Source organism: Mustelus asterias, chromosome 2 (assembly GCF_964213995.1).
Source record: "Mustelus asterias chromosome 2, sMusAst1.hap1.1, whole genome shotgun sequence".
Taxonomy (NCBI): domain Eukaryota; kingdom Metazoa; phylum Chordata; class Chondrichthyes; order Carcharhiniformes; family Triakidae; genus Mustelus; species Mustelus asterias.
In genome coordinates this window covers 69417274-69430574 of record NC_135802.1, presented here as the reverse complement: position 1 = coordinate 69430574, position 13301 = coordinate 69417274, and the positions used below count along the sequence as shown (strand labels likewise).

The following is a 13301-nucleotide window of genomic DNA, read 5'->3' as shown; positions in this document are numbered from 1 at the left end:
GCAACAATAATCTCTCCCTCAATGTCAACAAAACGAAGGACATTGTCATCGACTTCAGGAAGTGTAAAGGAGAACATGCCCCTGTCTACATCAATGAGGACGAAGTAGAAAGGGTCGAGAGCTTCACGTTTTTAGGTGTCCAGATCACCAACAACCTGTCCTGGTCCCCCCATGCCGACACTATAGTTAAGAAAGCCCACCAACGCCTCTACTTTCTCAGAAGACTAAGGAAATTTGGCATGTCAGCTATGATTCTCACCAACGTTTACAGATGCACCATAGAAACCATTCTTTCTGGTTGTATCATAGCTTGGTATAGCTCCTGCTTTGCCCAAGACCGCAAGAAACTACAAAAGATTGTGAATGTAGCCCAATCCATCACGCAAACCAGCCTCCCATCCATTGACTCTGTCTACACTTCCCGCTGCTCGGCAAAACAGCCAGCATAATTAAGGATCCCACGCACCCCGGACATTCTCTCTTCCACTTTCTTCCTTCGGGAAAAAGATACAAAAGTCTGAGGTCACGTACCAACCGACTCAAGAACAGCTTCTTCCCTGCTGCTGTCAGACCTTTGAATGAACTTACCTTGCATTAAGTTGATCTTTCTCTACACCCAAGCTTTGACTGTAATAGTACATTCTGCACTCTCTCCTTTCCTTCTCTATGAACGGCATGTTTTGTCTGTATAGCAAGAAACAATACTTTTCACTGTATGTTAATACATGTGACAATAATAAATCAAATCAAATCAAAATCGGTGCTAACCACCATGCGGCTCCTCTGAAGTGCTCCTTTCTTCCTTGGCCTCTCCATCAAGACCCCCCCCCCACCCATCTCACCCCTACTTGGAAACTACCTTCCATCCCAAGTGCGAGATACTCAATTCTGGCTCTGGCACTTACACTCATGGGACTGCGTCTCATCTCTGCAGCGGTCACCGCTCCCAGTCAGATTTACTGGCAACTGAGGCAAGACCTCCTCCTGAAGGGCCAAAGTCCAGAAGCCAGTCAATTAACACTCCTCAGAGCATTAAATGGTTGCAGGGCAGCAATGTCGGTGAAGGTGTGTTCCCTGTTGATTGTTCCAATGGCAGGAAACCCCACTGTGTATTAAATTGTGCCCCGCGTTCTCAAATCCCTATCTGGTCCTGCTCTGCCTATCCCTATGTATGTATGTATGTATGTACTAAATATCTCACTGCACTTTTAGCTCTTCTAACCCTGGTCTTTTATGTTATTTTCCCACCACCTTCCTCTGCTCACAACTCAGGGCCTTCCAACTTTTTAAACTCTCCCCTAACCTCATCCACCTCATTGGTACAGTGGCACAGTGGTTAGTATGCTGCCTCACAGCAGCGAAGACCAGGGTTCAATTCCGGCCTTGGGTGAAGTTTGCATGTTCTCCCCGTATCTCTGTGGATTTCCTCCGGGTGCTCAGGTTTCCTCCCACAGTCCAAAGATATGCAGATGGATTGTCCAGGGTAAATTCCCCCTTCGCACATAAAGATATGGAGGTTAGGTGGATGAGCCACAGTAAATGCGCAGGGTACAGTGCTAGGGCAGGGGGTGGGCCTGGGTGGGATGCACTTTGGGAAAGTCGGTATAGACTTGATGGGCTGAATGGTCTCTTTCTACATTGTAGGGATGCACTGAACCTGAATTATTAAGCATGAAGTCCCATTCCTTCAGGTTTTATGATTGGAAACTTTAAATTGTTTAAAATTAATCTTTTTTCGAAGTTTATTCTATTTCTTCTAACTCTATTTCTTTCTTGATACCTTTTCTCTCTTCATTTCACTTTCTATATCTGACTTGATACTGGATTCATCACGCTTCCCTTTCGCTCTTCAGACTGCCAATTTAACAGTGTTTCAATCGATTGGTTAAGGAGATACACAGTTGCTTGCCCTGTCCATTGACGATCCCAGATGCCCCATGGAGGGCTGTTTCCATTTCTCACTTCCGATAACTTGCAGGACAAAATGTCGTCGACATTAAACTGGCAAAGGAAAGTTTAACTAACAATGGGTGCTGTTCATTGGTTTGCCATAACAATATTTTGGCCTGTGGATAATGCTGCTTGTGGAGATGTAATAATCTTTGTCCCACAGGAAAATGACACTCACCACAAACCATATGAGCAGCTGGTGATTTACACTTGAGGGAACAAAAGGAAACCTCACCATCATCCCTCTTAGAACGTGCTTTCACAACTGCCGTTTGTTGTTACCAGGTATGCAACTGCTTAATTTAGTATCACTTTACCTTATCATATTCCCTGGCATTGTGTTGCAACTTTGCATCACAAAATAAATTGAAGACATGAAGTAATGTCAATACCTTATCCACATCACTTACTGAGAAAAGGTGCACAGTTCTTTTCTCTGCACTGAATCTTCAAGATGATGGCCAGACAAAGCCATTTTAGGTTACATGTGAAAGGTATCATTGCATCGCGATCAATTCTGACAGTTGCTATTGGTTTCAGGTTCTGTGACAAAAACTGATGAAACACACTGGCACATTTTGGAAAGTGGATATTATTATTTTTCTACTCTGTCATATAAATGTAAATTGTAGCTGACAAAAAAAAACACTTTAACATATGAGGCTGAATTTTTCATCTAAGCCATAGGTCCCGATATTGGGACCAGAAATCTCCACTTGGGCAGGGCTCAGCTGGCTGCATACTAACTTCCAGTGGCCACCCAATAGTTACCACCACTGCAGAGACCAACCACTTTTTAAAAAATTGACATGATGTCAATGTAGGGAAAACTGATGGGCAAGATTTCACTTTTTAAAACTTTTACTGTAACAAACCAACTAAAATCAACACAACTCAAATGTTAAATAGTGAAAGATATTTCAAATAAAAAGTTGCATTTTGCTTTAAATAGTTGATACAAAAAAATACGCCTCACAGTTACAAGCACTCACATTACTTCCCACACAAATGTAGGATGATGTGCAATCTCACCCAGTCTTTCTAACTCAGCCTCTTGTAGGATTTCTCATTTCACATCCAATCAGTTTGGCCCTTGAGTTGCATTCACTAGCAGCCGTATTCCATCCTGGTTACCATTAACAAGGCACATGTCCACGATTACTCTCCCACCCGTGTCATGGCAGTCCTGATGGCATAGAGCTCCCAACGACTCCCTACCCCCATCCCTGTAAAAGGCCTCTGGCACCATTTCAGAAATGATGAGTATTGTACAATCTACAAATTCTCACTCTTCCTGTTATCTGTGTACTGCCCTTTCAAACTGCAGAATACAAACAGTAATACAGGCTCTGCTCTATCCTCAAAGACCTGCTTCAACGCCAGGATACGTTTGAAGACAGCCCAACAGAAAACTGTTTCACTTAGAGAGAACCCTGCTTGCTTTTTTTTCTTTTGTGAATTTATAGAATGATCTGAACTGTAAAAGTAAAATAAAAATTGGGACATACATACGAGAATGAGAAAGAGACACTAAAAAGTGAAAAACAGAAAACCAAAAAAACACCTTTTCTAAATCTCCAACATGAACTTTCTTTTGAAGTAATGAAACTTCACACTTGTAGAGTTATTATTTTTTATTTCTGCAGGGGCCATTTAGCTATAATTATCGCTTGTTATGACGTTAAAAACAGTTACTGCTAATTGCACAAGCTCTCACTTTCATTTGTCATCAGTGTAATTACCATGATTGCTGTGCAGAGTCATCAATAAAGACCACATTATCACAGCCTATGGATAAATAGGTTATAACTTCCAGATTTCAGCATTTAATTGTGCGTGTGTAAATGCCGGACGTGCTATCAGTTTCATCTTTAATAACAGCAAGTGCTGACAGCTTCCCTGTTACTGGTATAGCAAAGCAAAGGTCAATAAATGTATTCACAGTGACCTGTTTCAAAAAAATGCCTGTAATTTTACTGCCCCGCCCGCCACAGGAATCGAAGCAGGCGAGGACAATGGGAAAGTCCATTGACTTCGGGCGGGGTTTTACGGTTTCAGGACAAGCAAGGCCGTAAAATCCCGCCCATAATGTCCTCTACCTATTGAAAACTCGAATAGTTTAGAAAACAAACTTTAGAGTGAGCATTTCTAGTCCCAAAATCATTGAAAACCTGTGTCAATGTGCACTTGCACTTTTAAAGATAGTTAAGAAGCTGCAGCACCATGGAGGTGAAATGATTATTGAAATCCCAACGCCACTGAACTGGTCATTACATCAAACTTGATCGTAGAAAAACAAAACCTCATGTCATTGCTCTTTTGATTTTCAGCAGTGATGACATGTGGCAGCAAAGTTAAAAGTTTATTTATTAGTCACAAGTAGGCTTACATTAACACTGCAATGTAGTTGCTGTGAAAATCCCCTAATCACCACACTCCAGCCAGCGCCTGCTCAGGTACATTGAGGAAGAATTTAGCATGGCCAATCCACCTAACCAACACATTTTTCAGGAGGAAACCGGAAAGAAATGCACGCAGACACCAGGAGAACATGCAAACTCCACACAGTGACCCAAGCTGGGAATCAAACCTGGGTCCCTGGCACTGTGGGGCTTACTGTGCTTACCCCAGTCCAACTCCGGCATCTCCACATCATGGCTGTGAGGCAGCAGTGCTAACCATTGTGCCACTGTGCCGCAGGAAGAATCAAGAGCATACTTCATCCTTTCTATCTGATTTTTGCAAGATTCTATATTTCTATTTCAGAAGTGGAATGAAATGATTACAATATTAGAAAGGCATATTGGAAACTTCAGTAGTATATTCGAAAATAGCAGAATTACACTACAGCTCCAAGAAAGTGGCAGCTTTGGAGCTTTAGTTAACATTTCAGTCACCAGAAAAAAGCTTGAGCATTTACTGATTACAGAATGAAATTATTATTGTGAAACAGTTCCACTCATAATTGCTACAGACAGAAAATGGACTTTGGAAAATAATTGATAACATTGACACCGATGGATAGCCTGTGAATACATTTTCACAACCTGTGCAACAGTGAGTGGTCCCAATCGCTGAGGCAAAATCCTAGAATTTGCTATATGGTGAGGTGACCCATGGCCTCCAGTATTGGTACAGAAATATTGATTTTTTTTCATGAGCATGGGTAAAAACTCGAAATGTAGAAGTCAAGTTTAAACCTAGTCGGACTCTGCATTTGCAAACTTGCAGCGCTGGAACAGACAGATTTCATGATATTTAGCATGCAGCCAGGCCTTGGACAATTAACTTCCCATCGAAACCAGACAGGCCTGGAACTGCCTGGCCAGGTGCTAACAGCCACATTGTTTCAGAATGAACCGTGCTGTTAGTTAACACTTCCAGTGAACTTGCTTTGTTAGAAAAATGCTACGCAGAATTGGTGGCACCCAGCTCATTAGGAGGCCAGAGGAATAATGTGGCAAAGATTAGACACAGGACACATAATCTTGGAGAAGGACGTGAAGAGCCCTAGCCCTCTCTCTCTGCCTTTTTGTACTTTTCTCCAGAGAGCACCTTTGACTGGCAGCCGAGCGGCACAGCACCTCCAGTTCCTTGTACCTCACGGCAAGTATCATCAGACTGACCAAACCTAGATCACTTCGGTGAGATGAACCGAAGACCAGAACCAGCCCTAGACGAGAGGGGAAACCCAAATCGACGCCTGTAGATCCTGAAACATCAGCCAACACTAAAAGACCAAGGAACAGCCTGTCCCAGCCTTATTGAATGGATGTTACCGGTCCTTTCAAATAACCAGTTCAAATATAGTGATAGGGTGTGGACAGGGTGTAGCAAATCCTTGGAAGCGCCCATTAGAAGTAGATAGCCAGTGTAGATTCGAGACTGTTTACTTAAGAGATTTAAGACCATTTTCTGAGGAGACCTGTGAAGAGATTGAATATTGTTTTTCCTTGATAAAGTGTTCAATAAAGTTGTGTTGGACCTTCACCTGACTCTTGTCCCCTTTGTCTATCTCATTGTGTAAGCACCTGAGTTAAAAAGGATTACTAACAACTGGCCAAGGTCAGTCAGGGTACACTTCCCCACTTTTCACTTTACAACAGCTATAAAATAACATCATGGGAGCTCTGTCACCACAAGGACTGCAGCAACTCAAGGAGGCAACTTTCAAACATCTGTTCAAAGAAACCCTGCTAAGGATTAAATACAACAAGATTTTTTAAAAACTGGTGCATTAAATCACATTACAATATTTATGCAAAGGAGTGTCCAATGCATTTTCAAACCAGTTGAATATGACAGTCATTTGATACTGAGGATTAAATAACCAATTTCACAGAATGCTCAGTGTACTGGTATAAAGTTGATCCTATTAATAAACATTGAACCCTATTAATGGGCTGAGGTTATCAATAAATTACTTTTTCAACAGCAGTGTGTCCAATACTAGCTTTCACAGATGACGAACTGGGAATTTACTGGGTTTTTCATATTAATAAATAAAGTTATGTCAACACTCATTCCCAAGCCACTCACATGTGCACTTGAACTTTTCTTGCACATTTTTTGGTAAAATTTTACAGCAAAAAGCAGAGTTTGCAAATATTCCTTCATCGTTTAATTCATTCCTTCCTTGATCACTGCTTATTGATTAGTTATTAAAATGGTGCATTAATGCAGAAATGTAAAGTTCACCACTATAGAAACACCAGTAAAATTAGTGGACGTGTTAAAACAGTGTGCCATAGCCAAGCCCTGTGGCTACTCAGCCACTTTTACTGAGCAACACTGTTATGAACAATATTTAGAGGGTGCATAGCCACGTAAATCTAATACTTATCCTGCATTCCTTGACAGGATCCCAGAAATAATTCACAATCTAAGTGCCGGTCATTGAAACCTCTTCTTGCTCATCACAAGCTTCTGAACACCTTAGCAAATGGTTCAGTTCCACTGTTGTAACCAAGAACCTCAATCAAGACTATCCAATTTCTTGTGATTCTGCTCTCACCTCTCCTTCCCCTCAGATGTGATAAGTTCCCCCTTGCTGCCTTCACATTCACCTTTCACCTCTTTTATCTCTCAGCTATCATGACCAAAACATGTTTCTGGCTCCTGCCACCAACTCCATTTCAACCCTTTGATCTCTCTGTGACACACTCATACATTCTACCACATCTTACTTTGCCCTTGGCATTTTCCTCTGCAAGCAGACAAGATGAGATTCATGCTTATTCAACTCCACCCACATTACCAACCGAAGCTCCAAACATACCTTCTATGCAAGATAGGGATTGGGTTAGTCAGGGTACACTTACTCACCTTTTCATTTTACAATGGTAGCACTGTCACCACAAGGACTGCAGCAACTCAAGAAGGCAAATATGGATAGTCAATTTATAATTGTTATTAATAATTAATATGGGTAGTCTAAGACAGGGATTTATGTGCCTTGGTCCTTGTTTGCATCCTTTCTTCACAGCACACTGTGCAGTCACCTCCACACTGAATCTGAGAAACACAGATTAGACTACGCACTTTGCCAAAGATTTTGGTCTGCCTGCAACCCCAGTACTACCAGTCACTTGCCACATCAATTTCTCATCATATACAATTCTCAGTTGTGGCTTAATGCAATGTTCCAGAGGAATTCAACTTACAGAACTCAGCTTGTAGAATTGCAGCTCATCTATTCATTTGGCACTTTGTAGCTCCCTGGTCTCAGTAATGGACCCAGACTCCCTGGGGCACAGAAAGCTTGAAATGAATAATTGTAGTTTGTGCAACTACTGCCACAGTTCTGATAAACACCTTGCTCTCAATCAAAAAAGGGAATAAATATAATTTGTTTGTCAAAAAGACCTTAGCACCAAGAGATTGTTAAAAATAATTATTTAAGATCCTTGTTAAATTCAAGGGTATAACCCAGGCAGAAACTCATCCCAGAAGGAAAGAAAGTCCGTATTGAAGGAAAGATAAAATGATACACAATCAAGCTCAACGCAGGTACAGGTCTAGTTCCACCAACTCCCAATCTCACACTAAAGATTCCCTCCAACCAGGAGCCACACCTTAACACCCAAAAGGTTCGCGTACACAGACCCCCTGCCTTATTTCAAATGAGTATTGGCAGAGGCCTGGAAAGGCGAACATTCTATAGTCTACAGTAAGAAGTCTCAAAACACCAAGTTAAAGTCCAACAGGTTTATTTGATAGCACGAGCTTTCAGAGCGCTGCCCCTTCATCAGGGGCAGTGCTCCAAAAGCTCGTGCTACCAAATAAGCCTGTTGGCCTTTAACCTGGTGTTGTGAGACTCCTTACTGTGCCTACCCCAGTCCAACGCCAGCATCTCCACATCATTCTGTAGTCTAAGCAGCCCCCAAAAAATGGAAAATATTTAAAGTGTGTAAGTTTCACTCTTAAAATGATATTAACAATAACAATTCAACAATTGCTATTTGCGGCCTCATTTAAAAATAAAAAGCAGCAAGAATCCTTTGAGAAAAACCCACAATGGTGTATAAACCACAACAAAACCCTCACAATAGAATAGCAATAACTTCACGTTCAGATATTTGGCAGCTTATCAAGTGTACCAGTGAACTGCCAAACAGGATGTTCGATTGCACACAGATACTTGCAGGCTACCTATAGCTTAGCATTTTTGTCCCATGAACAAAAGGGAGCAACAGGTTAAAAATGGAGAGGATAAAACAGAAGTGAGCGATTCAAGTGTCCTCTCCTGTGCTGTAATTTTCTTTGTTCTTTGTTATGCCTTTTGTCAAAGCTACCAGTAAATAAATAGGGCAAAGTGCCTGGTCAGGTGGATTGTAAAGTAAAAGGAAAGTCACCTGTGATAGCATGGTCACTTTAAGGGGTGTGTGTTGGTCGGTCATGGGACCCTCCTGGGACCTATAAGAAAGAAGTGCGTGAACTGGCATCTTTCGGGTGTTAACGCCCAGCTCCTGGTAGGAGGGAACCTTTGGTGTGAGACTGGGAGCTGGTGGAACTAGACCTGTGTACCTGTATTGACCTTGTTTATATATCGTTTATCTTTCCTTCGATATATCACTGTTGCGATTTAATGTCCAGCAATTTTGTTGTGATAACTCACTCTACACCACTAGCGATGAGAATAAATCGGCCGACAGTCACTAACACGCCAACATCTGGAGATAAATGGTGAGTCCCTGAAAGTAAAACCTGCGAAGGGGGTAAAAAATGTCGCTGTGCCAACCTTAGTTGAGTTGCCATGCCATTGTTAAAATAATTTGATGCTTATTTTAAACCTACAAGTAACAAAATCCTTGAAAGGGCTAAATTTAATAAACCTACCCAGCAGCCGGGAGAACCTATTGACGCACTCATTCATGAACTGTGCAGAATGGCTGAAGGCCAGGATTATGGTGACCTGAATCTAAGTTAATCAGGGGTAGAATAATTGTCGGAATTGTGGAAGATGCAATCTCAGACATGCTTCAAGCAAAAGAAGATCTCATTCTTGAAAAAGCTAACCAGATTGTCAGGCAATCTAAAATCCATTTGCAGAACAGATCCTTATTACGAGGTGAATGCAAATTGTGGCACCAATGTCCAGTCAGCAAAACAGCACAGAACAAGGACACTCAAGACTAAGGGAAGCAATGCCTGACCGATGAGTGAAGCGACCATACCACAGGCATTATCAATGTCCAGCAATTTCAGCCTAATGCTTTCAATGTAACTGAACAGGACACTTCGGGAAGCTGCGGGGTGGTACGGTGACACAATGGTTAGTATTGCTGCCTCACAGCACCAAGGACCCAGGTTCGATACTGGTTGGGTCACTGTCTATGCGGAGTCTGCATGTTCTCCCTGTGTCTGCGTGGGTTTCCTCAGGGTGCTCCGGTTTCTTCCCACAGTCCAAAAGATGTGCTTTTGATTAGGTGCATTGGCCATGCTAAATTCTCCCTCAGTGTACCCGAACAGGCGCCGGAGTGTGGCGACTAGGGGATTTTCACAGTAACTTCATTGCAGTGTTAATGTAAGCCTACTTGTGACAATGATAAATAAACTTTAAACAAAGCCAAACACAGAAGAACCCAAGAAGATTCACAAAGTTGAGTCTGTGCACCATGAGGACACACAATCATGCTTCTTGCGTGAGGTCAAAGATCCTGGCATTGCCTACTAGAATGCGAGCATCACAAACTTTTCAAATTGGACAAGGAAGTCAGTGTTATGGTCCGATCAGAGAAACAGCCGTGGCTAAGAGACCTCTGGCTATGGACAACAGACACACACTTCAAGGGCCTAGAGGAATCCTACTTTGAGCCATAGGCATGATTCTGGAACTATTAAAGTACGGCGGCAAACAAATCTACGAGCTGATGTACGTCTTCCATAACCAGACTTTTTCTCTTGAACAGAGATATCTCTGTAGCCCTGAATCTCCTCAAAATAAGAAGTTTAACAACACCAGGTTAATGTCCAACAGGTTTATTTGGTAGCAAAAGCCACATCCTCAAAATGGCAGAAGATATCAAAACAACCACAGTCATAAATAAAACACAACTTCAAGTTCCTGAGATCTCCCAACAGGAAAGATTCTCAGGTGCCAGAAGCCTCTCATTGGCCAGACCAGCCAACCACTCTGATGGATATTATGACACCTCGCGTAGATGACAGTCAAGAAATGAGAAGGACCTCAACCTTGAGACCACAAAGCAGATGCTGCAACACCAGCCAATATGACAATGCCACAAACGATGCTGGAACCAAGTAGCAGGCATCTCGTGAAGACAGAACACCACACAGCCAAACACAAAGGTGAACTTACGACCAAGTCACACCCTCACAACAGGAAGAGCCATCCTTAATCTCAGCATGCATCATGGCAAGCTGCTGGAAGGAAGAAGAGAAAAACACACTATAGAGACAAGCCCAGAATTTGCCCACCCTGTAAAGAGCCGGATAAACCAACGTCATCGATCACCACAATTGGGAATCAACAAAGAGTGATTTAATGCCAAAGAACAGAAAGAGGATAAAAAGACACCCAAATGCCAGAACAATCTTCAATTCAACAAAGTTTAACTGTGGTGACACAGCCTACGACTCCTCTGACAGTCATGAGAACAAGATATGGAAAATGATAATGTCTCCAGACCACCTGAACCTATGAATTCATAGACTTGAAGGGAAAAGATAAGATATTAGTAATGATGTAAGAATATGGGGTAAACCTCAATAACCTGTAAATATGTTCGATAAATAATTGGGGAGTGCTGTATAAGCATCTGGTACATAAAAGTTTAATGTGGGACTGAGTACAGTATCACTCATGCAATGATGTAAGAGAACATATGACTCACAAGAGAACATATGACCACACCTAGGAGTCAGTGTAGTGTTGAACAGAATCTATGTAGAAGTAAACGTGGAGAAAGCTCTGAGCTTGGACCTATGTATCTATGTACATAATTTATATTAGTTAATAAAAACTATTGAACTACCTAATACCATAAATATCTTAATAAGACCTAATGACTGATACACTATATCAGTGGTTCCCAAAGGGTGCGGCGCGCCACACTGGTGCGGCGAGAGAGGATGGCAAGTGTGGCGGGAAGATTCAAGGACAATCAAAGAAACATTTAAACATGGTTTAAACAAGCATTGTTTTATACTTTCTGGATGTCCCATGATATTATAAAGTAGTTGTGTTCTATGTTATGAATCAAGCACTGCTAGGAGTTGTTTTTTTTTAAATGTATTTCTTATCAATAAAAAATTGGTGTGGCGCGAGCAAATTTTTATTCCGAAAGTGCAGCCCAGTGAAAAAAGTTTGGGAACCACTGATCTATACCAATAATAGACAGCTTTGAATAGTGAGTGGGCCGCTTGAGTAGCCCTCCTTCATCTCAGTGGGCCGTAAGATTGAAATCAGGCTTGTTCACTAACCATGACCCTGTGAATAAGATTAAATACATTTAATACATGCCGAAGATTACATAATGAGTGATAGAAATGATTTATCATTTATATGTTAATAGAACAATCATCAACCTCAAATAGTAAAACAAAATAAATATTTACACTTTGAATGTAGAGGGAGTGCACGGCTCTCACAGCCAATGTTGTGGGCAGTCAGCATACACCTCATTTCACTTGCCCTTGCTTTACGTGCAAATCACTTCAGCCATACCAATAGAAAAAAAGCCATGCGGACAGAAATCAGCAGAATGTGGCAACCCTGCATGTGGGCAGTGGTCAACAAAATGTCTCGTGTTTAGTTATTTGTGAACTGAAAGCCAGGCTCAAGAGGTGGGTTTTATAAAAGATAAAGATTTTTATTTTAATCTGAAATTTCTGTAGATGGGAAACCATGTACATAAATAAAATAAACAGCAAGTGTAAAAGTGAAAGCTCACAAGTTGGAAACTGAGCAAAGTCACCTGTTTCGCACACCCTCTCTCTCTCTCTCTCTTACCCTTAGTGGCCTCCTTCTTCCATCCAATTTCCCTTCTCCTTCCTCAGTATCTCTCTCTCTCTCTCTCTCTTCCTCCCTCCCACATTCTCTGTCTCTTATATTCCCTCCCTCTCACTTACACAACCAGATTTGCTTTACCTGCACTGAATCCGCTGTCATTTTGGCCTCCATCCCTCCTCCAGATCATCCAATGGCAATGTTGGGATCCCAATTCTCTCCCTTTCTTTTAACTTTAAATATGAGGGTTGTTTTAAGTGGGGGTGGGGGAGGGTATTGTTTAATAATGAATAATTGAAGAAGAGCATCGTTCGCAGTGGTTACCAGAAACAGCCCTTCACTTATTTTTAAAAATGCACAATTCCAGCAGGATTGTAAAAATAAATAATTCCAAAGGGAGGATAAAAAAGTGCCAATTGTCTATTGACTTCCAAGTTCTGATATTCTGGTTTGAAGAGAACTGTTTCCATCTCTTTTTCTCTCTCTTCAATTTGGGAAAATATTTTTATTTATTGCTTTTAGTTCTTCTGTGTCTCTATGAGTTCTCCATGCTCACTGCTTCAACTCCTCTAATCACAGGTTCCCTCCCTCCTGCCCTTGCTACTCCTCCACAGATTCTATCTCACCCATGCTCAGTGCTCCTCTAATCATGGTTCTTTGGTCAGTTCCCGCTCTCATTGACTGACAGCAGAGCTTCAATTATTTTTAAACTCACCAGACGTTGGACTGGTACCAAAAATTGGAACATGTAATTAAAGTAGCAGATTTCCATGAAGCCAATGTCAAAATCTGCCAAATGGCAGGAATTTCTCATCCCTGCTTCTGTCTATAATCAACAAACCCAATAACTACCCACAGGATTCAACTTCATTCAGTAGTC

General features: G+C 41.7%; 1 protein-coding gene across 6 annotated transcripts in view; it reads right to left on the bottom strand.

The window, feature by feature from the left end:
• The window catches only part of cobl (cordon-bleu WH2 repeat protein), a 345820-nt gene that overhangs the window by 314201 nt on the left and 18318 nt on the right, over positions 1-13301 (bottom strand). Inside the window, exon 1 of one of the 6 annotated variants that reach the window (XM_078236768.1) lies at positions 12425-12447. The exons of the other annotated variants lie outside the window; for them this stretch is intronic. The gene's annotated coding sequence lies outside the window, so the exon portion shown is untranslated. Of the gene's footprint in view, positions 1-12424; positions 12448-13301 lie in introns of those variants that run through there. 6 annotated transcript variants of the gene reach the window in all.